At 43.1% G+C, this 23,939-nt stretch overlaps 1 protein-coding gene across 1 annotated transcript in view; it reads left to right on the forward strand.

The window, feature by feature from the left end:
- ARHGAP5 (Rho GTPase activating protein 5) overlaps positions 1-23,939 on the forward strand; it is a 1,324,990-nt gene that overhangs the window by 863,566 nt on the left and 437,485 nt on the right.

The following is a 23,939-nucleotide window of genomic DNA, read 5'->3' on the forward strand; positions in this document are numbered from 1 at the left end:
CAATGCAGGTATTTCCCCTACTTGGTATAAATATTTTTTCTTTCCAAAATACTTGAGCAATAAGGACAGTACCCACATTTATAAGTGCCAATCTTTTTCTGAGGAAAAAAACTATCCCCTTCGAAAATATCCTTCAAACTTAATCTTTTCTGGAAAATGAATTTGCAAGGTGTTTTAAAAATCCACTCAAGTTCAGACAACCTACTAAACTGGGCCCATTCTCTCATAATAATGTTTCTAATTGTACCAGCATCCCAACTAAAGTTGGTCACGAAGGCACTCATTTACTTAATTCATTGTCTAACCTTCCTCCATTACAACAACTTTTATTTAATTCATCTCTAACATTAATTTCATCCTTTCCCAGTATCAGAGCAAATCTATTAATTCTACCAGACATTGGCTCCATTCTATCAGGCTAAGGGGATATCCCCTATCCAAAAACATGTTTTTATATTTTTAACAGTTACATTCCACAAAGAAATCTTGCTCCCCAGATGTCATTCTACTAATTCTAACAATCTGCCCTTCAACAATACTTTTCTTTTGTATAAAGGGATAGTAACTTGTATAAAATAAATAAGAGTTAGAAAACGTCTCCTTACGATATATAGTGGACTTGAAACCATGAATCTCAGGTAACTTGTGAATAGTGACATCTAAAAAATTTATTTTATCATAGTTTATCTCATAAACGTTAAAAAAAAGTTAGTCGTATTATTAATATACATTATAAATTCCATTAACTATCATTAGTGTCACATCGAGAAATACATATGTCATCCAAATAGTGTTTATATAGTTTCCAAATATTTATAAAAGGGGAATTCAATGTACATTTCTCCTCTCATATGGGAAGAATAATATTAGCATAAACAGGGGCAACAACAAGCAACAATGGCAACCCCACTAATTTGCTGAAAAAATTCTCCCTCAAAGTGGATAGTTATTTTTCAGTACCATTTCCATAAGCTCAATACATGTAAGAAGTTTATCTTGAGTAAACACCACTTTTTGATAAGGTGTTGTCGACCCACACCATACCAACATTGTGAAATAACAGAAAATAAATCCACCACATTCAGTGGTAACAAAAATAACATCTTCATTAAATAACTCTGGTTTAACCACTCTTAAATAATCCCATGACTCTAATATTACTAGAATGCAGTGTCCATACTTTTTAAATTTAAAATCCAAAAACTTGGCAAGAGGTTAAGTCCTTGAACCACCAGCTGAAACAATTGGACGCATTTGGGGTTGACTATGTTTTTATGTGCCTTAGGTATGTCAAAGATGTTTTTATCATATTTGTATACATTTTAAATACAACAGTCATATTTTTATATATTTTGGATATATGTATTACAATTACATGTTAATACATTTGTGGGCATAGGCTGAGGTCATTTCCACTTCCATGACTCCTTAATATTACTAGAATGCCTTGTCCATACTTTTTAAATTTAAAATCCAAAACCTTGGCAAGAGGTTAAGTCCTTGAACCACCAGCTGAAACAATTGGACGCATTTGGGGTTGACCATGTTTTTATGTACCTTAGGTATGCCAAAGATGTTTTTATCATATTTGTATACATTTTAAATACAACAGTCATATTTTTATATATTTTGGATATATGCATTCCAATTACATGTTAATACACTTGTGGGCATAGGCTGAGGTCATTTCCACTTTTAGAGGGAGCTTTTTAACTGTTTTTTTTATTCTTCAAACACATATATTTAATTAATATTTTCATTGTTTTTATTAGTTTTTGCGTTTGTTTAATTGCTTGTTACCTGTGATTGGTTGGGGAATTAAGATATTAACGTTTAATTTTTTTTCATGCTTTTTGTATCTGGTGAAGTTAAAACGTGACGAAAACGCGGTAATCAAGTTAAGCGTTTATGTTCTGTATTTTTAGTTGTGCTGTGTGGATAAAGGATTTCTTGCCGGTAACATACCCCTCTGGTTTGTTCAAGTGCTGCCTTTTTTGGTTATTTGTCTTTGTTTCAGCACTTGTAGTCCTTTGCTTTTTTTTATTAATCAGTCCTTTCCCAGAAATAGCTATATGGCTAAATCAATCTGCAGTAGAACTCTTGGGTCAGACCTAGTTGTACTGCTCATAGGAGCTGCACAGAGGCTGAGAGAGTTGAGAACTTCATTCTTTTGTCTTCCTTCTCTGAGAGGAGCAGGCAGTTTTCATCCCATTCTAGATCTCATTGATTTTAGTCAACATGTTTGATATATTTGGTTTTATACTGCAACCTTATAGTGGACCATGCTTTTCCTGTTGCAGACCACCTGGACTGTATTGTGGTACATGATGGATGCTTTTTGATAGGCATTTGCGGTCCATATTGGAGATTCTTTCTTTCTTTCCTGTGGGAAGCAATCCCTTCCGGTACAAAGTGTTGACATTTTGGGTTTTCCTCAAAAATGCAGAAATGGCAGTGATGGTGGTTATAGCCTTGCAAGAGAATGATCTCCTGGTGTTGGGATACCTATACATATGGATAGTTCCTTGTACTCCTATCATGGGATGTCTGATGGTAGCCATGTTGTTGGATCTTCCGTGGTTGTATTCCCTGCCTTTGACAACAAACCAGACAAAGTGCTTTCTGGAATATTCCTAGGTCAAGGTCTTTATCAGATTATATTTGGAAACACTCCAGGAATAGCCACTTGGTGGTATAAACACTGGCTCTGATGGTGTCTTTTTTGTCCTTTCCTCAACTGATGGGTTTTGGATCCAACCTCGGCTACTTCTAAAGAATTGGCTCCATAGCTCAAGCTCCTCCTCTTACCTGTAATCCTCCTTTCTTGTCAGAATTACTTTGGGGGACTCGTCAACTGAAGGCAAAGAGGGTAGGAGGCGATCCCCTGATATTTCTCCTTCTCTGTTTCAGATTCGACTCCACCCAAGAAGTTTGCTAAGCCATTGGATCAATGTGGCTCATCGGATCTGACATGATCGAAGTCTAAATCGCTGTCTCACTGCTTCTCAACCTTCACTCCAGAGCAAGTTCCATCTCAGATCCAGTCACCTTTTCTCTAGGAGACCATGAAAAGGATTTCCAGGCCACCCTCTACCTCCTTATCTCTCAAGCCATCTAGGGTTTAACCGAAGCAGATGTGAACAGGATGATGAAGTTTCTCTTGGCCAAGATTCAGTTGGGAGTTATACTGGCTCCATCTCCCATTGGACCCGTGAGCCTGCCATTGGTCCCTACCTAGTTTTAATTCAACTTTTGGTTTCAGAGCCATCATAACTGATAGTCCCAGGTTTGTATGCATTGGATCCAAAGACCTGGCCTTTTTCAATTCTGTCGACATCTCTGATCTATGTCAGAGCCGAAGGATCAGTGCTGGATCCAGGTTTGGGGGTTGGGGTCAACTACGATGCACTTAGAACCATCCCTTCATCTTGGACCCTCAGCACTGGACAGCTTGGCCCTGACTTCTGCCTCCAGGCAGACTCAAGTTGATGCTATGAGCCGTCCTAGGCAGTTGTGTTTGGCCCTTGCTGCTTCTGTGTCTTCTGCCTTTGAGGTAGTAGAGAGAGCTTTCTCCACCACTGTGGACAAGACGTACCTGCCCCCCTTCGGTCCAACCCTTCCACAATTGTTTATTGTGGTCTCAGAAGCATCTACATCTTGATACTTCGGGGTAGCCTGTCCATACAAGCCTTGAGACGGTCGCCATTCAGAACTCAGCTCACGCTTTCAAGTCCGCTCCGGAGCATCCACTAGGGAGCTTCATCGGAATATTTGAAAGAAGACACTGACTTCATTGAAGGAGAAATGTCCCCCTGATCACCCTTTGAGGATGTCTCCTCCTGTGAAATGCTCAAGCTTTTGAGACAGAAAGTTGGTTGGTCTTTCTTTTACTGCCTCAGCACAGGCCCCTTGCTATTCCCCCTGTACTAGATATTGTTGATGATGTTTTTTCAGAATCCAGTTTGTCTCCTGATTCATTACCCCCTGTACCAGTCAAGCCAGATAGGTACTACAGGGTCCCGGACTCTCATAAATTTCTTTATAAAAACCATGCTGCTGACCCAGAAACAATTTCTCAGGGTCCCAAAGGGGTGAAGGCTTCCACTGCAAAAAAACCCTGTTCCCTATGATAGGGATTCTAGAGCACTGGATAGATGGGGGGGGGGTTGCACTTCTGCTACTTTAGCTGTAAGGGCTTTAAATTGCCAGTTTCACATGCTTAAATATCAACAATACCTAATGTCTTTGCCCAAACAGAAAATGCTTACAAGCTCAGAATGTCCTGACAATAAGGAAATGCAGGATTTATTGCATGCAGCTGAACAAGTGGGAAAGCATACTTTGCAATGTGGATTTGATTCATTAGAGGCTTCTTGCAGAGCTGCAGTTACAGGCTGTGTCATTCGAAGGGCATGCTTAGTTAAAAGAGCAGAGTTTACCTGATAATTATTGGATGCTCCATTACAGCATGATACTTTGTTTGGTGTTAAGGCAGAAGAGGTGTTAAAGAAAATGGAGGATAAAGCAAAATCAATGCAGACAATAAAGGATTTCTTACAGGTTCAGCCACCTAGATTTAGCAGGAACTGGCCTTCTAAAAATTGGTCCTTTCCAGTGTCAGGCCACAAAGAGGCTGATACAGATGCCCAAGAGGCAGATCTCAGCCACAAGGCTCATACAGACCTAAACAAAGAGGTGCTGCAGCCCCCAAAGGCGGAGAAGACAAAGCACAACCTTATAGGAAACAGTCCCAATGACTTCCCTCTACCAAAGCCAAGCACTTACCTTTTGACAGCATCCTTAGTGGGAAAACTAGCACTTTTCTCACAAAATTGGCACATGATCACCCAGGACAAATGGGTACGGAATATTGTTTCTCAGGGTTACAGGTTCCACTTTCACACCCTACCAAAGTCAAAAGGTATGCCAGACCTGCCACAAAACCAATGTGCAGAGGCACAAAAACAAATTTCTGCTCTCATGGACATGAGAGCTATTCAGAAAGTACCACAGCAAGAACAGGGACAAGGATTTTACTCAGGACTTTTCTTGGTACCCAGAAAGGACAAAGCCTGAAGACCAATACTGGACATGTCAATTCTAAATACTTTCCTGGATGTTCCAAAGTTCAAAATGTTGACACTGCAGCAACTTCTTCCCATGCTGGGCAAGAAGGCTTGGCTAGTTACTTTGGACCTCAAAGAGGCATACCTGCATGTCCCAATCAATCTTGCAGAAGATACCTCAGATTCATAGCTGGCTCAGTGCATTACCAATTCTCTGCACTGCCCTTTGGCTTATCTACTGCGCCCAGGGTCGTCACAAAATGCCTGGCACCAGTAATTGCTTTTTGCAGACAGAGGAATTCAGATATATCCCTACTTGGATGACTGCCTTATTCAAGCAGAGAGCAAGGACATTCTGCTAAAGCATCTGGCGTTTGTAAAAGAATTACTAATTTGCCTAGGGTACACAGTAAACGAAAAGAAATCAAAACTAGTGCCCTCTCAAGAGATAATATTCCTGGGTGCAAGCTTAAACACAACTGCCCAGATGGCTTATCTCATGCCAGACAAGCAAAGGCAACTGACTCATTACTTTCAAATAATGGCAACAAAGACCCAGCTACCTGCAAGAAAAATTCTGCAGGCTTTGGGCTTCATGGCATCTTGCATTTTGCTAATTCCATATGCAAGACTGCATATGAGGAAGCTACAATGGTACCTAAAAAGTGTTTGGACTCAGCATTGCCACAGCCTGGAAACAGTAATAACTCTTATTCCCTGCCTGCAACAGGAGTTTCGATGGTGGGCACTGGCCTGTCACCACAACAAGGGACAGCCTTTCACTTTACCCACAGTCAGGCAGACACTAAAAACAGATGCATCGAATTATGCTTGGGGGGCACACATGGCAGGAAAATGTATTCAGGGCACATGGCCCACTGACCAAGTACATCTTCACATCAATCAAAAATAAATGATGACTGTACAGAATGACCTGACAGCCTTCAAGGATCTACTACATCCAGGACAACTACTACTAAAGACGGACAATACTACAGTTATGTGGTACATAAACAAGCAAGGGGGCACACATTCCTACCCCCTCTGCAGGCAAGCAGTGACTTTGTGGAACAAAGCACTGACCTATCAAGTACATCTGCAGGCACAATTCCTGACAGGAAAGAAAAATTCTCTGGCAGATGAACTAAGCAGAAACCTCATGGAAACTAAATCCGCAGGTCTTCAGCATGATAACAAGGAAATGGGGATGCCCAGACATAGATCTCTTTGCCTCCCCTCACAACTACCAACTGCAGAGATTCTGCACAAGGACTTATCACAAGCTAGCATGGAAAGTGAAGGCTCTGTCTTTCAGCTGGAAACCCCTAACAGTTTATGCCTTTCCACCACTGCCTCTCCTTCCCAAGCTGCTCCTAAAAGTCAGACAAGAGAAGCCAAAAATGATTCTGATTGCCCCAGACTGGCCACACCAGCACTGGTACTCAATCCTAAAGAGCTTGTCTCAAGGCCCAGCCTGGACATTACCTCTAATTCCTCATCTTCTGACTCAACAAAACAATCAGATAATGCACATCCAACTCAGAACCATAAATCTGGCTGCATGGCGGATAATGTAGCCACTCAGAACACACCTCTCTCTAAAGCTGTTATGGATGTCATTTTGGAAGCCAGGAGCCCCAGCACCAGGAAATCTTATGCAGAAAAATCGGAGTGATTCTGTGCTTGGAACCAGGCACAAGGACTTGAACCACTTGTTCCAAATATTCCTCAGATTTTACATTATCTAACTGAGATGCTGGACAAAGGCCTATCCTTCTCATCAATTAAGATCCATGCCTCTGCCATTTCAGCTCATTACAATACGGAACCTCCTATTTTCTCTCATCCACTACTAAAACAGTACCTCAGAGGGGCAAAAAACATAAGACCCCCAAGGAGAGCACCGATTCCTACATGGGATCTCAACTTTGTCTTAGAAAAGCTCACACTACCTCCTTTTGAGCCAGCCAATACAGCTGACATAAAATTCTTATCATGGAAAACTGCTCTGCTACTAGCAATAACTTCAGCAAGAAGAGTCTCAGAGTTACAGGCATTAATGGCACTGGAACCTTTTATCACTTTTCCTCCGGACAGGGTTTCTCTAAGGACAAACCCAACATTTATGCCAAAAGTAGTATCCAGTGTGGCTCTTAACCAAACCATTCATTTGCCAACATTTTATCCAAATCCCCAGAATAAAGGGGAGAGACTTCTGCACTCCTTGGACATACACAGGCAGCTGCGCTTCTACTTGGACAAAACAAAAGCTTTCAGAAAAACTGAGCAACTGTTTGTAGCATATGCTGCAGGATCACAAGGAAAGGCTATATCAAAGCAGACTATTTCAAAATGGATAGGACACTGTATTCATTTCTGTTATGCACAGCATGGCAAATCAGTGCCTAAGAATATTAGGTCACATTCTACCAGGGCAGCAGCCACTTCAGCAGCCTTTCTCAGAGGAGTGCCAACCAAGGAAATTTTGGAGGCTGCAACTTGGAGTTCTGTGCACACTTTTACCAAGCATTATCACTTACCTCTTTACTCTAAATCCAGAGCAGGCTTTACCACTGCAGTTCTGCAGGGCCTCATAGCCACTCCTAATCCTATTTAGACCCAGCCGCCCTACCTCAGCTTTAGGATTCAACCCAAGTGTAATGACTGCAACAGTGAAACACGATGAACATAGTACAGTTGTGTACCTACCATAAATGTAGATGTTAGAGTGTATTCACTGTTGCAGTCTAGGTTACCCACCCTCCATCCCCCTTTCTTTGCTGGGACTTAACTATACATCTCTATCCTATGCAACCTATGTGGTGTATTTGCTTGTAGATGAAGGTATGATGTTTATTTTACTGCATGTTTTTATAAGCAATATGTATTGCCTACCTTCTTGGGGGCACCTGACATCTGGGGCAAGAAAAACTGAAGAAAATGGCATCGGCTGCATCTTACATACCCCTGGCGCACTGATGTCAGGGAAGAGGCAACAGCAACTGATGCTGGATCAGGACTTTGGAATTCAGGCCGACTGAGGGTAGCCTGCCAGCAGGATAACCCAAGTGTAATGGCAACAGTGAATACACTCGAACATCTACATTTATGGTAGGTACACAACTGTACTTTCTCCTTTCTGTGGCCTCATCTTGTGCACCTTCCTTAGGTGTTCGATCCAAACCAGGATCTTCTGTTTTGCTCGTCAGGAATAACTCACCAGACATTTAGACCCTCAAATTTGACCACATATTTTCTCCACTTCAAATGATGGTTAGACTGTCCAGGTTTTCATCTGCAGTCAAACACATCCTCATATCCTTTCAGAAGTATCCTACTAGAAAGGTGTACAAGGGTAAATGGAAAAGAATCTCCCATTGGACTGTCCAGAGACAAGTAGGTTCTTTTTCACCACTGTTTTCTTACTTATTAAAGATTTTCTTGCTTCCAGTTTTAACAGTGGTGCTAGTTATTCTGACATAAAGATTCAACTTGCAGCTATTTCCAGTTTTCTTGTAAGACATAAAAAGTCCTCTTTGGCCTCTTGTAGAGTATGTAAAGCTTTTCTTAAAGGTACCTTTCTTTATACTCTGACCCCCATTAAGGACCATACTCCACGCTGGGAGTTGAATGTCAAGCTCTGACTGGACTCTCATTAGAACCAGCTGCCAAGGTGGACTTGACATTTTTATATTGGAAAACTATTTTTCTAGTCACAATCACATTGGCCAGGTGAGTATCAGAACTCCAGGCCCTATCTTCTAAGTCACCTTAATTGATATTTTTTCACAAGGATGGGTTGTCCCTCCATGCTAATCCTTTGTACCTAAAGTGGCCTCAAAAACAGCTATGACTAAATCTGTCAACCTCCCTGTTTTCTTTACAAAATGTTCCAGTAAAAAAGTACATGCATAGGCAACTTCAATTCTGTATCCACAAAAAGATTTCAGAAAATTAGGCCAGCTGTTTTTCCATTTTCAAAGCAAAACTGGTTAAATCTGTCTCAAAGGTGACTTTATCCAAGTGGCTCACTGATTGCATTTCCTTTGTCTGTAAAGAAAATTGATTGCCACTTCTTAGACCTTAAGGCCACACTAGATCTGTGGCCACATTGTTTGTTGTTTGGTGTAGAACTTCTATAGATGACATTTGCGGAGCTGCAACTTAGTCAGACTTGCATACCTTTGTTGCTCACTACAAATTGGACATCTTATCTAGTAATAGGGCAGCGTTTGGCTCTGCTGAACTCCAGAATATCCTTCCTTCCTTGAGGACCACCCTGGGATTTCTTTAGCTGGGGAATGTGCCCCATCAGTTGAGGAATAGACAAAAAAAGACGTCCGATCTATTGTCCTTTTCATTCTCCAGCAATGTATGGGTTACAAATTCAACCTTGGATCCAAATTGGCCACATATCACAGCCTTGCAGATCCAACTCTTGTGCTCTTCCCTCTACCCACAATGTCCCAGCCATCCTACAATACCTCACATCTCGTTTGCTGCCATCTTGCACAAACATGGATCCTTTTCCAGAGCTTAGCGTTCACCTTTTTGTGAAAGTTGAGTAGTTTTTCTACTTTTTTTTTTACATCAGATATATATATTTACCCATTTGCTTTCCTCCTACCTTTTTTCTTTTTTTTTTTTTTTTTGGGGTATTTCTTCCATTAGGTTTTAACCTTTTTTCTACCTTATATGTAGTTTTGTGTGTGCCATTGTTGGTACTTTCCTTTCCTTGATAATTCTGTCCATCCTAACCTGTTTAAGGGTATCCTTCCTACCATAGTTAGTAGCCCCCTTTGCTAAACAAACAAACAAAAAAACTTTTAGTAGTATCTTTCTCTGTTTTTTTTTTTCTTGTTAGCTAATTATGGCACCAGCTTTAAGAAATGCACTTCCTGTTGGCACAAAATTCCAAATTCTTATGCCCACAGGGAGTGGGTTCATTGTCTAGGAGTGGCACATCTTTCCAGTAATTGTTCTGTTTGCACCATGTTTAATTCTCTGGCAGTAGTGGATAGGAGAAACAAACTGGTTTTGAAAGGATTGCTACCTCCATCTCCGTCTTCTGCGTCAGGGGTTCGACCCCCCAGTAAACACCTTAAGGCCTCTTCGGAGCCTAGGAAGAGACCCTCTACTCCATCTCTGAAGGTCTGTTCTTTCTCTACAGCTTCTTCAGAGTTTCCTAAGAAGATGCAAAGAACTTCGGATCCTAAAATGAAACTGTCAGATCCCAAATCAATGGATCCAACTGTCATTTTGATGAAGTCTCCTAAGCGGTTTTCAAGTCCTCATCCTCTGATCCAACTTCTGTATCTATGTCTCCACGAACACTCTTTCCCAGGTTCGCAGCTGTTCTGGTATACCCTCAACTCCACTCCCCTTTTCTTCAAACTACACCAAGGAGAGACTTGAGGCCTCAGTCCACCACATCTTCCATGAGATCCTCCAGAAGACTTTCCAAAGTTGCCGTGGATAAGATTATGAGGAAGTTCCTCAGAGCTTCAGTCTAGATGGGGATTATTTCATCTGTCTCCTATTGAATCCGTGAGCATTCCCTCCACTTCCCATATAGTCATATCTCCTTCTCTGATCCATCCTATAGTTTTGGAACCATCTGATCTGAGAGCCTCAAGAGTGTCAGAGTCTGATCTGAAGACTACCAGGTCAACGACTCCGATAGTTTCCCTGACTAATTCTGTTCCTATTCCTTTGGATCGGAATGATTCCCAGAGCTGTAGCACCTGTAGAATCTGGAGGGTGTTGTCAGAGCTGTCCTTGCCCCTTGGTGCCTCAGCACTAGACAGCTCATGACTGGCTCCCTCCTTGATGCACAGATCAGGGCAGGGTGGGCATATAGCTGGTACGGAGGTTTTGGCCCTGGTACAGCCAGCTTTGGATTCTTCTGGTCCATCTGCTTTTGAGGTAGTGGAGAGGGCCTTCTCTCATCCAAGAGAGCCAGTCTCTCTCCAGCCACAAAAAAGGAGCTAGCCAAACAGAACTCCTCTGTTCCTTCCCCTAACAGAGAGTCTATGGCATTGGACAGATTTGGGAAGCACATTTTGCTTCAGCGACCTCTGCCTTGTGGTCCCTGAATTATTTAGCACACTTTACAAGACTACATAGGGATTTGAGTAAGGAGGTCTCCAAATTCCTGTCTGAATCCATGTCTGTGGAGGGCTATACGAGGTCATCTTCACAACTGGCCACTTTATTATCCATTTCCAGTGCGTTCATAAAGTTAATATCCCATGCTGCAGAAGGTACCTCACAGGCTGTGGGTTTAGGCATTGTCATCCGGAGATGTGCAATGATGCAGTTATGCAATTTTGCAGAGCCCTTCAAGTCTTCCTTCATCAGTGCTGATTTCAATGGAACATCCTTGTTTAGCTCTTCTGTTAAAGAAATGCTTTCCCACAGTAAACAAGAAGGAAAGTCCTTCTCTGCTGTAGGGATTAGTTTTTTTACCTCTCAATGCTCTTTTCTTGGAATCAGAGGGGGACAAGAAAATGTGGTTCTGTAAATCTCCAGGTTCTTTTCAGGATCCATGTGGGACAACTCCTCCAGGGACAGAGGGGGAGTTCCAATGGAAGACACTGTCCTTGTGGGGGAGTTTCAATGGAAGACACTATCCTTGTGGCAGAGGAGGCCAACAAAACTTGGGTTTCTGAGACTCCTTTCCATATAGACCCTTTTCAGGGTTGCTCGACTGCTCAGCCTCTGGTGGCAGTCAGGGACCGCTTGTCCTTTCACCCAGATACCAGGGCTTCTATAACAAAAGATTCTTGGGTGCTAAAATATCCAGAGTTATTCGTACAATTTTTCCAGATTCCACCAACCAAAAGAAAGAAGCTTCCCGATGTTCTACCCAGTCAGAGAGAAGCAGCAGGTCTATAGATTCAAAAACTGCTAAACAAGAGAGCCATCCAGGGGGTTCCATCAGACCAAAGAGGATTCAGAATTTATTCAAGGTTCTTTTTAGTGCAGAAGTCATTAGGGGACCCGAGAACTACCTTCGATCTAAGCAACCTGAACTTATTTATAAAGAAGTCAAAGTTCAAATGGTCACACAGTCCATCCTACCATTTCTGCACAAGGATAATTGGATGTGCTGAGTCGATCTTCAGGACACATGCTATCCCATCAAGATGAAAAGATTCTGCTGGAGGTACCTGCACTTCCAGCTGAGGACCATTCTGCCCTTTGGTCTCACCAGAGCCCCCAGGGTGTTTACCAAGTGTATGGCAGTGGTGGCAGCTCATCTACGTTTTTATCTACAGAGGACAAAAGATTTCAGGAAAGCAGACCATTTGTTTCGTTCTCACCAACCAAACTGGGATCACTAGTTTCTAAAGTTACCCTGGCCAACTGGATTACTGATTGCATTTCCTTTGTATGTATTTAGCAGGGCCTCTTCCTGTCTAAGCCTCCTAAGGTGCATTCAAGTAGATCCATGGCCACTTCTTCTGCCTTATGGTCTAGAACTTCCAATGATGGCATTTGCACAGCAGCTACTTGGTCAAATGCTCATACCTTTATTACTCATTACAAACTAGATTTGACTTGTAAAGCAGAGCTGATTTTAGTTTGGCAGTTCTCTAGTGTATACTTCCAGCTGAGGACTGTATCCCATGAGTTGGGGAAGAATGAAAAGGACAGCATCAGATGTTAGTTATGTACTCACTATAACTATACATCTGTGTTGTCCATTTTCATTCTTCAACTCCTTACCCTTCTTCCCACTTCCAGTCATCATCTGAAGTGATCTTATGGATATTTTGGAACCTTTAATTCCAGGTTTGAGTCCTAGCTTACTGTTTCTTTTTCATTCTCTTCTGTGTTTGGACTCTACATCTCCAAAGTACAGGCTTAAACAAAAGGACTGTGGCTGACAAAGTTTGTTGACTGTAAACTGGGAACGGTCATTGAAACCCCTAGTGATGTCAGCATCCTGCAAGAAGGTCTTATGCAGACTAATGACTGGTGCCAAAGTCATGGTCTTAAACTTAATGCAAAAAAATGAATCATCATCCCCTTCGACAAGGGTGATGTTCCTGCAAACTACCACATCAGTAGCAAATACCTTAAGCACCCAGTCAGTGGTGAGAGATCTGGGCAACCTGTGGAAATGCTGCACATTCACAAGTCAAATGGCACATGGGTCATCACTCACTCAGAGGACCTTAATCTGGTATGTGACATCAACAGAACTTGCTGGAGAAGACAGATTTGTCTCAGAGGTTGCCTGGAACACGTTTCCTGTTCATGTTAAACAAAGCCCCTTGCTGGCCCTCTTTAAGAGTAATTTGGACAATTGGATGGGTAACCGGACATTGATCCTGGGGGGAATCCACCTGTGTCCCTCTTGGACAGGGGCAGTAGGTGCTGATTTTAGTGTCTGCATGATCCAGACACCCTTTGGAATATGGGTTGAACATGGCTAAGCTTGTAAGGACCATGGAGCTGTTAGCCTAGTACCCTCCTATGATCTTACGATGTATAAGGCAGCAGACTTGATCTGAGGTATTGTACGATGGCAGGGACATTATGGGTAGAGGTAGGAGCCCAAGAGTTGTATCCGTAAGTCTGTGATATGTAGCCAAGTCAGATCCATAACCCATATATTGAGGAAGAATGAAATGGACAACACAGATGCATAGTTATGGTGAGTACGTAACTTTAATATGTAAAAGTTATGCACTCTCCATAACTATGCGTCTGTGTTCTGTTTTCATCCTTCCTCAACTTCCCGCCCTTCATCCCCTTCCTACTTAATTTTTTTATTTCCTAGTCTCCTGGTTCAACCTGAGGAGTGTTATATTGCCTGACTGTTGATGAGCTACAGCTGTTTGTCTCCTATATGTAGTTTTTTACAGGGATGATTAACTTTTCACTGTATTGTTTCCACCTGGTAGCTATTGTAAAATCAATCTGAAGTAATTCTGATTAGAAATGAGGATTATGGGCAAGAGGAGGAGCTCAAGGTATAGAGCCAAGTCTTTAGAAGTGGCCAAGGTTGGCTCTGAGGTCAGATCCGAGGCCCATTGGTTGAGGATGAATGAAAACAGGCAACACAATGCATAGTTATGGTGATTACATAACTTTTATTTCTATGTATTTTGGTTATATTGACTAAAGTTGATGTGACAGCCCTGCCACACTATTTAAAAATGGAAAAAAGGGGTTGATGATGATTTGGACTCGCTCTAGTGATGATCTTTCCTATCATTGAAGATGACCTAGGAGGTCATCGTTTTTGCCAGGTCTCTGTGGATGCAATGTCCAGGCTGTGACTCACTTGTGTCCTTTTGGCATTGTTGTTACCATCATTTTCATGGACCTATTTTCATGTCTGCAGTGGGCTATAAAGTATAGTCAACTTCAGAACATCAGATTGATCTACTGTGAAACACCGTACGTCTGATGGACAAAGAAGCACATGAAGTAGTAATCTTGGAAAACTGCTGTACTAATAATGCAAGCACTAGAAGATTTATAATTTTTTGCAGGAGAGCTCCATATTCCTAATCTGGAGGCTTTGCCGCCACTGCCACCTCAGTGTGTGCTACCTTCAAGGTTGTACATACTCAAAAAGAATATAAAATTCTGTAAAGAAGAAAATATTTTTTACTTCTCCAAGTTGCACAACTTGCCAATAAACTGCAGCCCCTGCAACAATGCAAGCTGTGATGTACTAATGCATTGGTATTTTTTAACAATGAATTTAGCACAGTATTGGGTTCAGATCAGAGAGAGAAAATAGCAGTGCCTTCCAACATGTTTAAGTGTCGGACCGTGTTTTGGCTCAGACACCATATAGAATCTGTATAGATTTTGTGGTAGAGTATTGTATTTTAACTATGCTGTGGGTATGTCCACAGACATAAATGTGTGCCTGTACAAGATGTCACTGAGGTTTTCTGTCAGCTGTGGGAACATGGGAACAGGATTAACAGTTGGTCGGTGACTCCTGGAGAGGAAGGGAACCCTTTATTTTGTAGAGGACATGTATGATACCACTTCTTTCACTTCAGTTTGTTTATCTTGCAAGTGTGACCAACTGAAAAAAGAAAAGGGCTCTTCACCATCCAAGGAAGGATCTAAACTATCCCATTATTGGCCTGTTCAGTACTATCAAAGTCCCCCAGATGGTCTGTCCTAGGAGGTCTTACTCAACAGGGCAACCTTGCCAGTTACTTTGTCACCTTTCCGATTTCTGTCTGCATAAGGCAGAGGTACAGTTCAGCTTTGAGAGCTAACACAAAAGACCAGTGGGACTTGGATGCAGTCCCTTTTGGCCATTTTCTGGAGCTCATGAGCCCCCCCCCCCCTTTTTTTTAGAAAACAGTGCTAGCTGGTGAATTGGTCTGTCTTGGAACAGCTTTTGGGAGAAACCTAGACTGTCTGTTACTAAACCTGTAAAGGCTGTTCCATTTTTATAGAAGGGTTTGGAAAGGGTCTATTCTCACTTATTTGTGGTCTCAAAATGGATGGATAACTTCTCTACCATTGTAGATTATGTTTACTTCAGCCAGTGCATTCATTACATTATGCTTCACTTCATTTGGTCACTCTGCAGAGCCCATTGCTGCCACATATGCAAAGCATCTGGGTGGTGTTGCTGGGATATGCTCACCTTTTGGTACATTATTATCTGTGATCCACACAACAGAGTTCCTCCAGGTATGTCTCTGTGAGCTTCACTTCCAGTACAACAAAGTATTGTGTTTTGGATTTCTCCAGCATTGACACCCTTTATTGTGGCAAGTGTCTTCATCACTGAGGATTTGGACACTTCCCAGTATCTGTCTTGAACAGTGCTCTGGAAGGCATGTCCTTAGCTGACTGGGGAAGTGGGGGGGGGGTAAATGTAGTGCAGGGTTCAGACCTTAACTGTTCGACATCTGGGCGTTTTTGCTTCCACGGTCTGGGTGATGGCATTTACATCCCCAGTGTAGTGTTGTTGTACTGGACTTTTGAGATGTCAGTGACTTCAGATCAACTAGGTGCACATGGACTGCCCATAGAGGTCGGACGCTTATTGTCAGGCTTGCACTTGTGGATCTTCCCCACCAGTTGTATGATGGTCTTCCATTTCTGAAAGCAGACTGTCACAAATTTGATGATAGGCTCTCCAACTGAGATTGGAAGCTTCCCAGACTTCCACAAAGTTAGTTGTGGTCCTTCTTGGAAATAGAACTGCCCATCAGCCACCTGGAGGTATCAGCAGTCATCCTGAGCCTGTTGGCCTTTGTGACAAAGCTGCTTTTGATGCTTTTCCTTGTCTGGTGAGACAACCAGTATCCAAGCAGTGGAGCACAAGGTCAGACCTCTTTTGCAGGGAGATTTTATTTTTCTGTCAGCAGACAAGCAGAGCATCTTTCTCAGCATTTCACATCAGTATTAAGTGAACAAGGTGTCAGCTGTATGTGCCCATTCCTTTGTTCTTGTTTCAGAGCTCCTGATTATTCTGTTTTGTCAGTCAGCAGAAGTGGGGCACTTTTGTCACTCATAAGAAATACAGTTTCTCCCTGTTAGCTCATTTCAGCAGGGCAAGAGGAGGAAGTGGTGGGAACATTTGCACTCCTTTGCCACTGGTGATTCCTGCACACATTCCCACTATTTTTGGTAATTCCAGATTTTGTGTCGTAGTTGTGCAAAGAAAGACTAATACTGATTCTCATTTCTTGGTTGCAGTCAATAAGTGGTTTCATACATGTAGTAATTTTGGTCCAAGCTAGGACATTACCCCTAAGGCTAGAGTGACAGCTGGCTCCAGTTAAGGACCTGGATTCTGTTTATAGATCTGTTGATTTCAGTTCGTCTGGAGGTTGTTGGAAGGCCTTCTGCTTTCCAGGCTTATGTCTCCATGGAGAGGTGGTTTTAATTTAGCTGGACTCTTGCATGTTCTTAATATATCAGTCACCTCTGCGAAAAGCTGTACATAACACAGTTTTTCAACCTGAGATGTAGTTTGTGTCTTTCAGCTTTTCCCGGTTAGGGTTCGCCACAGCGGAACTCCGATTTGCTAATGATTGGCAGTTGATTTTTACGTACCAGCTTGCCAGGCCTGATGCACAACCTTCAATGAAGGTACGCCCATTCACGCATGTCTCCATGCAGAAGACGCTTTAGCTGAGAATCAAACCGGACAGCGTCTTACTGTGAGGCGACAATGCTACCGCAGCACCACCACAGCGGGTTCAACCTGAGATGTAGTAAAGATGTAAAATGGAAAAAATCAGTGTAGAACCTACATTATATTTTTTAATAGAGATACACAGGTATATGAAATGGGATTGGGTATGTATAAGTATTTTTAAAAACATCAAATCCACCAACACTTCCAAACTGAAATGAATAAAGATGGTTAAGGGATCTGTAAAAACAAAATTTAATAAAATTCCACCATAAAATACAAAGACTGCAAGCACTCATGATTAAGTGCTTTAGTCCAGTAATAAATTGGACTTTATAAAACAGAAAGGAAGCATGTGATTTTAGATTCTGATGAAGTCCAATTTATTACTGGACAAAAGTGCTTAATTTCGAGTGTTTGCAGCCTTTGTATTTTAGAGTGGAAGTTTATTAAATTTTGCTTTTAGAGATTCCTTAGCCATCTTTAATAATTTTCAGTTGGAAGCGTTGGTGAATTTGAAGGGCGGCCGTGTTAGTACAGCGGTTAGTGTTGCCGCCTCACAGCAAGAGGTTCTTCGGTTCGATCCTCGACTGGGGTGCCTTCTGTGTGGAGTCTGCATGCCCTCCCTGTGGTCGCTCGGGTTTCCTCCGGGTGCTCCAGTTTCCTCCCACATCCCAAAGACATGCTGTAGGTGGATTGGACACTCTAAATTGGCCCTAGGTGTGAGTGCGTGTGTGCCTTCTGTGGAAGGTTGGGCGCAGGGCTGGCAACTCGACACTGTAAAACTCCACGCTCAATCATGAGCGGACAAGTGATCCACTGTGGCGACCCCTAACCAGGAAATAGCCGAAAGAAGAAGAAGAAAGGTGACTTTGGAGTTTATTTTTAGTTTGGTGCTTATTTTAATTCTTTTCTTAATTTTTAAAAACATAGCTGAGCAAACTGTGACAGGCAGAACATTAGACTATTTAGGGTCCTACTGCCTGTCCAAACGTTTTTGTACTTTGTTTGGGTAGAGTTTTCTAGTTATCTGATTCTGCTTCAGGAAAAGTTATTATTTGAAATTAAACTTTTGAGTCAATAGGAAGTAAATGGTTGGGACATCTTAATGCAGGAAGGGTTATGTGTCTAAAACGGATCTACTTATAATACTCAAACGCCCATATCATCGAATTTCATTTTCGTGAGGTGGAAATAGCAAAAATGAAATACCCAAACAGTGAATTTTTCCCAGGGCAAGTAAACGCGTGCCTCACATGCCCTTTTCTACGCTGTAGTGCGATCTTGGAGTTGATATATATAGTTAAGGGGGGGTGAAAATGAAATTCGATAATATGGCCGTTCGAGTATTGGAAAGGGATCCTTCTGAACGGGCTGTTCTCACTGAATATTTCTCAGTGCTTTCATTCCAGGACAGCTATTTCTAGTACTTCAAACAAAGCTTGTCTTTGAAAATCTGCTCAGCAGATGTCCTTCTATTCCTATGTTGCAGTATTCTTACTGTGGGATTTCCCGCCTCAGTCGACCCGACATCGGCTCCTATACAGAAGCTTAAGCCTGGTTGCTGTAAGTGCATGGGACATCACACACAGAGCCATAAGCCAGAGACCTTAAATGTGATGTCTGCACGCACAGACCTCAGAACGTTTCAGCCGCAGATGACATCACATCATTCACTTCGCTCCTACTCTCAAAGACTTTAAAAGCCAAGCACCCTGTTGGGGAAACCTTTTTGTTCTCTTTGCTTGAGCTTGGTTAGCTGTATCTCATGTTAGCCGATGTAAGCTAAGAAGGCCAAATGCCATTGCGGGCGCCAGATACCACATAAGAATACCCATGACCATTGCGTCTTTTGTCTTGGGAAGGAACACTATCATACCTTTTGTTCCATTTGCCAATCCTTTGTAATGAAGACCCTCAGCAGCCATCCGGCTGAACTAAATGTATATTTAGAGAACCAATGTCTCAAAAAGCTTGCAATTAGAATGGACCCCAAATCGGCCGCTCCGACTGAACCACCGCGGAAAAAGCCAAAGTTTCCAGGCCTATTTCCGTTGCCTCTCCGCCATCGGACATCCTGCCAGCTGCCAATTTAGGATTTGAAGGACATCCGACAGAACCGACTACTTTGACAGCTCCCACCGAGGAGGCCACTTCAAAAATTACGGCCTGCACATCCACAGGAATAGCTCAGACGTATGTTTCTACCGATGTCGAGGGGTAGCCAGTAACAGTCGGACGACCTTCAGAGAATCCTATTCCTGAGACTCAAACTTCTGAGCCTAGGCCTTCTCCCAAACCAACGCCTACTAAACGAAAACAAAAAACTAAACATTCGATTCCTAGCCCCTGAAGGAGTCCCAGACTGGCAGTCTTTCACTAACTCTCTGATGCAGGCCTTTATGGCCCCCAAGCCCACAGGCTTTACTCCCTCCACTATACCTGTGCTCAGCCCTAGGCCTGACTCTGCCATTTCTCTCCCCTTGCAGACTACACAAGAGGGAGAGGAGGGGCTAGAACCTTATTACTCTTTTTCTGAAGAATCCATTTCTTATGCATCCCAGATTGCCACTCCTTTAGAATATTATTCACCAGAGGAGGAATCAGTTGAAGGGGATTCTCCGCCAGACGACATTACCTTTGGTGAAACAATAACTAAGATGACAGAGTACTTTAAATGGGACACTACCCAGATGGCTGACACCCAGAGGAGATATTTTGACCTCCTTCAAGTGGAGTCTCCCTCCCCATCAGCCATCCCACCAGTCTTACCTGGAATATCTGTATGCTTTTACCTCTGCATCCAAAAATCCAGACTCTCAACCACCTGCACCTAAAAGACCAGACAGGTGTTATAAGATTCCTGATGAGCAAAAATTCTTAGTTAAACCCCGTTTAGCAGACCCTGCAGTTATTGCTGTCTCCCCAGACTAGCAATCCGGACTTATTCCATCTGCATCTGTTTTGCCTACTGATAAAGACAGCAAAAGCATGGACAGGATTGGTAAAAAAGTGTACACCTCTTCCACCCTGGCCTTCCATGATATAAATTACCAGACTCACATGGTTAAATATGCACTGGACCTTGTCTCACAAGCTACTAATCTCCTGGCTACCACACCTGACTGCCCTACTAAAATCAGATATAACATCTAAGATGTCTCTGGCTTCACAGGTAGCCAGACATTCAGTTAGATGCAGTTATGACGCTGCAGAGGCCTCTGCTAGGTCAGGAGCTTCTGCTTCAGTCCTTCGCAGATATTCCTGGCTGTGCCTACAACCTCTTCCAGAAGACTTTAAAACTAAGATTATGGACACCCCCTTAGACCGTAACCTTTTGTTTGGAAAACAATCTGCAGAACCTTTTAAAAACCTGCAAGATAAAAGCAAGGAACTACAGGACATCAAGCATTTGCTTGTGTCCCCTATTCCAAAGTATTACAAGAACTACCCTGCTAAAACCTCATTTGTTGGGAGAACCCCTTCCTCTGCCATCCCCTCATCCACCAGGCACAGGAGGGGAACAAGAAGACAAGCATTCTCAAGACCTGTCACCTCTCAACCAAGTCCTAGACAGTCATTTCAGAACAGAAATCACCCAACAATGCATGACTGCCTTGCCCATCTGCCCTTGTCAGCCCATATATCCCACTGTTTACCTATTTGGAAAACCAACACCTCAGACCAGTGGGTACTGAGTATCATTCAAAATGGATACTTCCTTTTCTGGAGCGAAAAGGCCATCCCAAAGCCCATTCCATTTCTCCCCAAAAAACAAATCCAACCCCTGCCACAAATTCTTCAAGACCTCCAAAAACTAGGAACAGTAGAACCTGTTCCTCCAGGGCAGGAAGGAAAAGGATTTTACTCGAGACTCTTTCTGGTCCCCAAAAAGGATGGCCCTTGGAGACCTGTACTGGATCTGTCTTTCCTGAACCAATTTCTAGAAGTTCCTTCTTTCAGAATGCTCTCCCTCCCAACTCTACTACCTCTAATCCCAGACCAGGCCTTCATGGCCACTCTGGATCTAAAGTAGGCTTACCTGCATATCCCCATGAAACCCTACAACAGAAATATTTTTACATTTTTCTGGACCCTGCTCTCATTTTCAGTTTACGGCCTTGCCCTTTGTTTGTCTACAGCACCCAGAGAATTCACAAAATGCCTAGCCCAAGCCATTGCTTACTCCAGGACCCAAGGTATCCAACTCTACCTCTACCTAGACAACATTCTCCTTCTAGCAGAGACAGAAACCTGTCTCAGAGACCACCTCAGGTTCACCACCACCCTTTTTCAAAACCCTGGCTTCATCCTCAATATAAACAAATCCTCCTTGCTTCCTCAGCAAGACAGAGTATTTCTGGGCTGCAGAATCAGGACAGATCTAATGCGGGCCTTTCTTCCACAGGAAAAGGTATCCCTCTCCACTCATTTTCGAAACATTTTACTCGAATCCCATGTTTCTGCAAGACAATTCCCTCATCTCCTGGGGCTTATGGCAGCCACCATTCCCATGCTTCCCTTGGCAAGAATGCACATGCAGAAGTTCCGTTGGTACCTTAAGAACGTGTGGTCACAACACCTACACTCTTTAGAGAAACAAATTCCCTTTCTGCCCTGCCTGAAATCAGAGCCAGGTCCGCCACAACCCGGGATTACCTCCCCAAATGCCCCCCCCCCCCAAAACCAGTTCATTTTCACAGATGCATCAGACCTAGGTTGGGGAGCCACCTGCAAGGATTTCAAGGCTGAGTAAACTTGGAATCCTGCCCTTCAAAAGAAGTGTATCAATGTCAGGGAGATGACTGCAGTTCTCCTAGCCCTGGAGGCTTTTCTTCTTACCCTTCATCCAGGTCCCCTTCTAATATTCAATGACAACACCACAGTCATGTGGTACCTCAACAAACAAGGAGGAACCAAAGCCTACCTCCTTTGCAGAATAACTCTACAAATCTGGGACCTCGTCTTCAGGCACAACCTGTTCCTGCTGGCCTCACACATCCCCTCTCAGGACAATAAACAGGCAGATCTTCTCAGCAGAACATTTTCTCTACAGCACAAGTGGATGCTGAACAGAGAAACCTTTCTAGATGTTGTCCACCAGTGGAGCACTTCTCTCAAGTGGATCTGTTTGCCTCCCCCCAGAACAGACAATTGATCAATTTCTGCACCAAGGATCACTTCCCACTAGCCTGGAGAGTAGATGCATTCAGCATTCCTTGGAAAGGACTTTTCCTTTATGCCCCCCCCCCCACTCTAAACCAAAAGGTCCTACTGAAAATCAGGAAGGACAAACCAAAAATCTTGTTGGTGACCTCCTTCTGGCCAAGGCAGCACTGGTTCACCTACTTCATTCACTAGCCAAGGGCAGTCACCACAAGTTACCCCACCAGTTGGACCTTCTCACACAACAAAAGGGAAACCCTTATCCATCCTCACCTCCAGATGTTAGCACTAACACTCTGGGTGATACTTCTTATCCCTTTTAGACACTACTATTTAGAAGATGTGCTTAGAGTCCTGAGGGAGGCCATGGAACCCGCCACTTGAAAATCATACTTATCAAAATGGGAGAGATTCTCAAAATGGTGTCTAAGTAAGGACAGGGACCCCAGCCAAGGTGGAACCTTCCATAGTCCGTAGATATGAGTGTGAACTCATTAAGGATGGCCTTTCTTACTCCTCAGTGAAAGTACATTTTTCAGCCATGTCTGCCTGCCTCTAGACCCCCGTTTACTCTCCAGATTAATGTTAAACTTTTCCTGAGAGGGGTTTTGCACATCATACCACCTAGAAAACCCATCCCGCCACCCTGGGACCTAAACTTTGTCGTGGAAAAACTAACACTTCGTCCCTTTGAACTGACTAGCAATGCTACTTTACAACTATGTACATGGAAAACTGTACTGTTGGTGGCCATCACTTCTGCTCGGAGAGTGTCAGAGTCACAGGCTCTCATGACCGGCTCCCCCTACACTGTTTTCCACAAGGACAGGGTGACCTTGCGCATTAACCCCTCCTTCATGCCTAAAGTGGTAAACGAGCTGTCCTTAAATCTATCTATTCATGTGCCTACCTTCTTCTCCTCTCCAGCTAACAAGAGTGAGAGGATTCTCCATTCTCTGGATGTGCGCAGACAACTTAGATTTTACCTAGACAAAACTAAGCTCTTCAGAAAATCTGATCAACTTTTTGTCTCCTTCCACTCCAGGGCTATGGGAAAGGTAGTTTCCAAGCAAACTATTTCAGGATGGATCAGAAAATCCATTGCTTTCTGCTACTCACATCATGGCAAACCTTTACCCCATGGGATGAGACCTCATTCCACCAGAGGTATGGCTACTTCCAAAGCCTTCCTCAAAGGAATGGACACAGCTTCCATTTTAGAAGCTGCCACCTGGTCCACTATCCACACCTTCACCAAACACTACAAACTAGATCAAGTATCCAGAGCCAGGGCAGACTTTGCTAGAACAATCTTGCTGGGGTTTCCTGGAATCTTCCACTTCTACCGCCACCCTTCCCTTTAATTAGCTGTGGTACTCTCCCACAGTAAGATTACTGCAACATAGGAATAGAAGGGCATAGAATAGTTGTGCAAAGTCTTACCATAACCATAGATGTTCTTCTCTTCCATGTTGCAGTATTCCATCCCTTCCACCTTCCCCCTGCATTACGTGTGGACTACTAACCTAGCTCCTAGCTATTAGGAAGCTCTACCCTTCTCCAAGAGC

Source organism: Protopterus annectens, chromosome 6.part0 (assembly GCF_019279795.1).
Source record: "Protopterus annectens isolate FY-2018-M chromosome 6.part0, PAN1.0, whole genome shotgun sequence".
Classification (NCBI taxonomy): Eukaryota; Metazoa; Chordata; order Ceratodontiformes; family Protopteridae; genus Protopterus; species Protopterus annectens.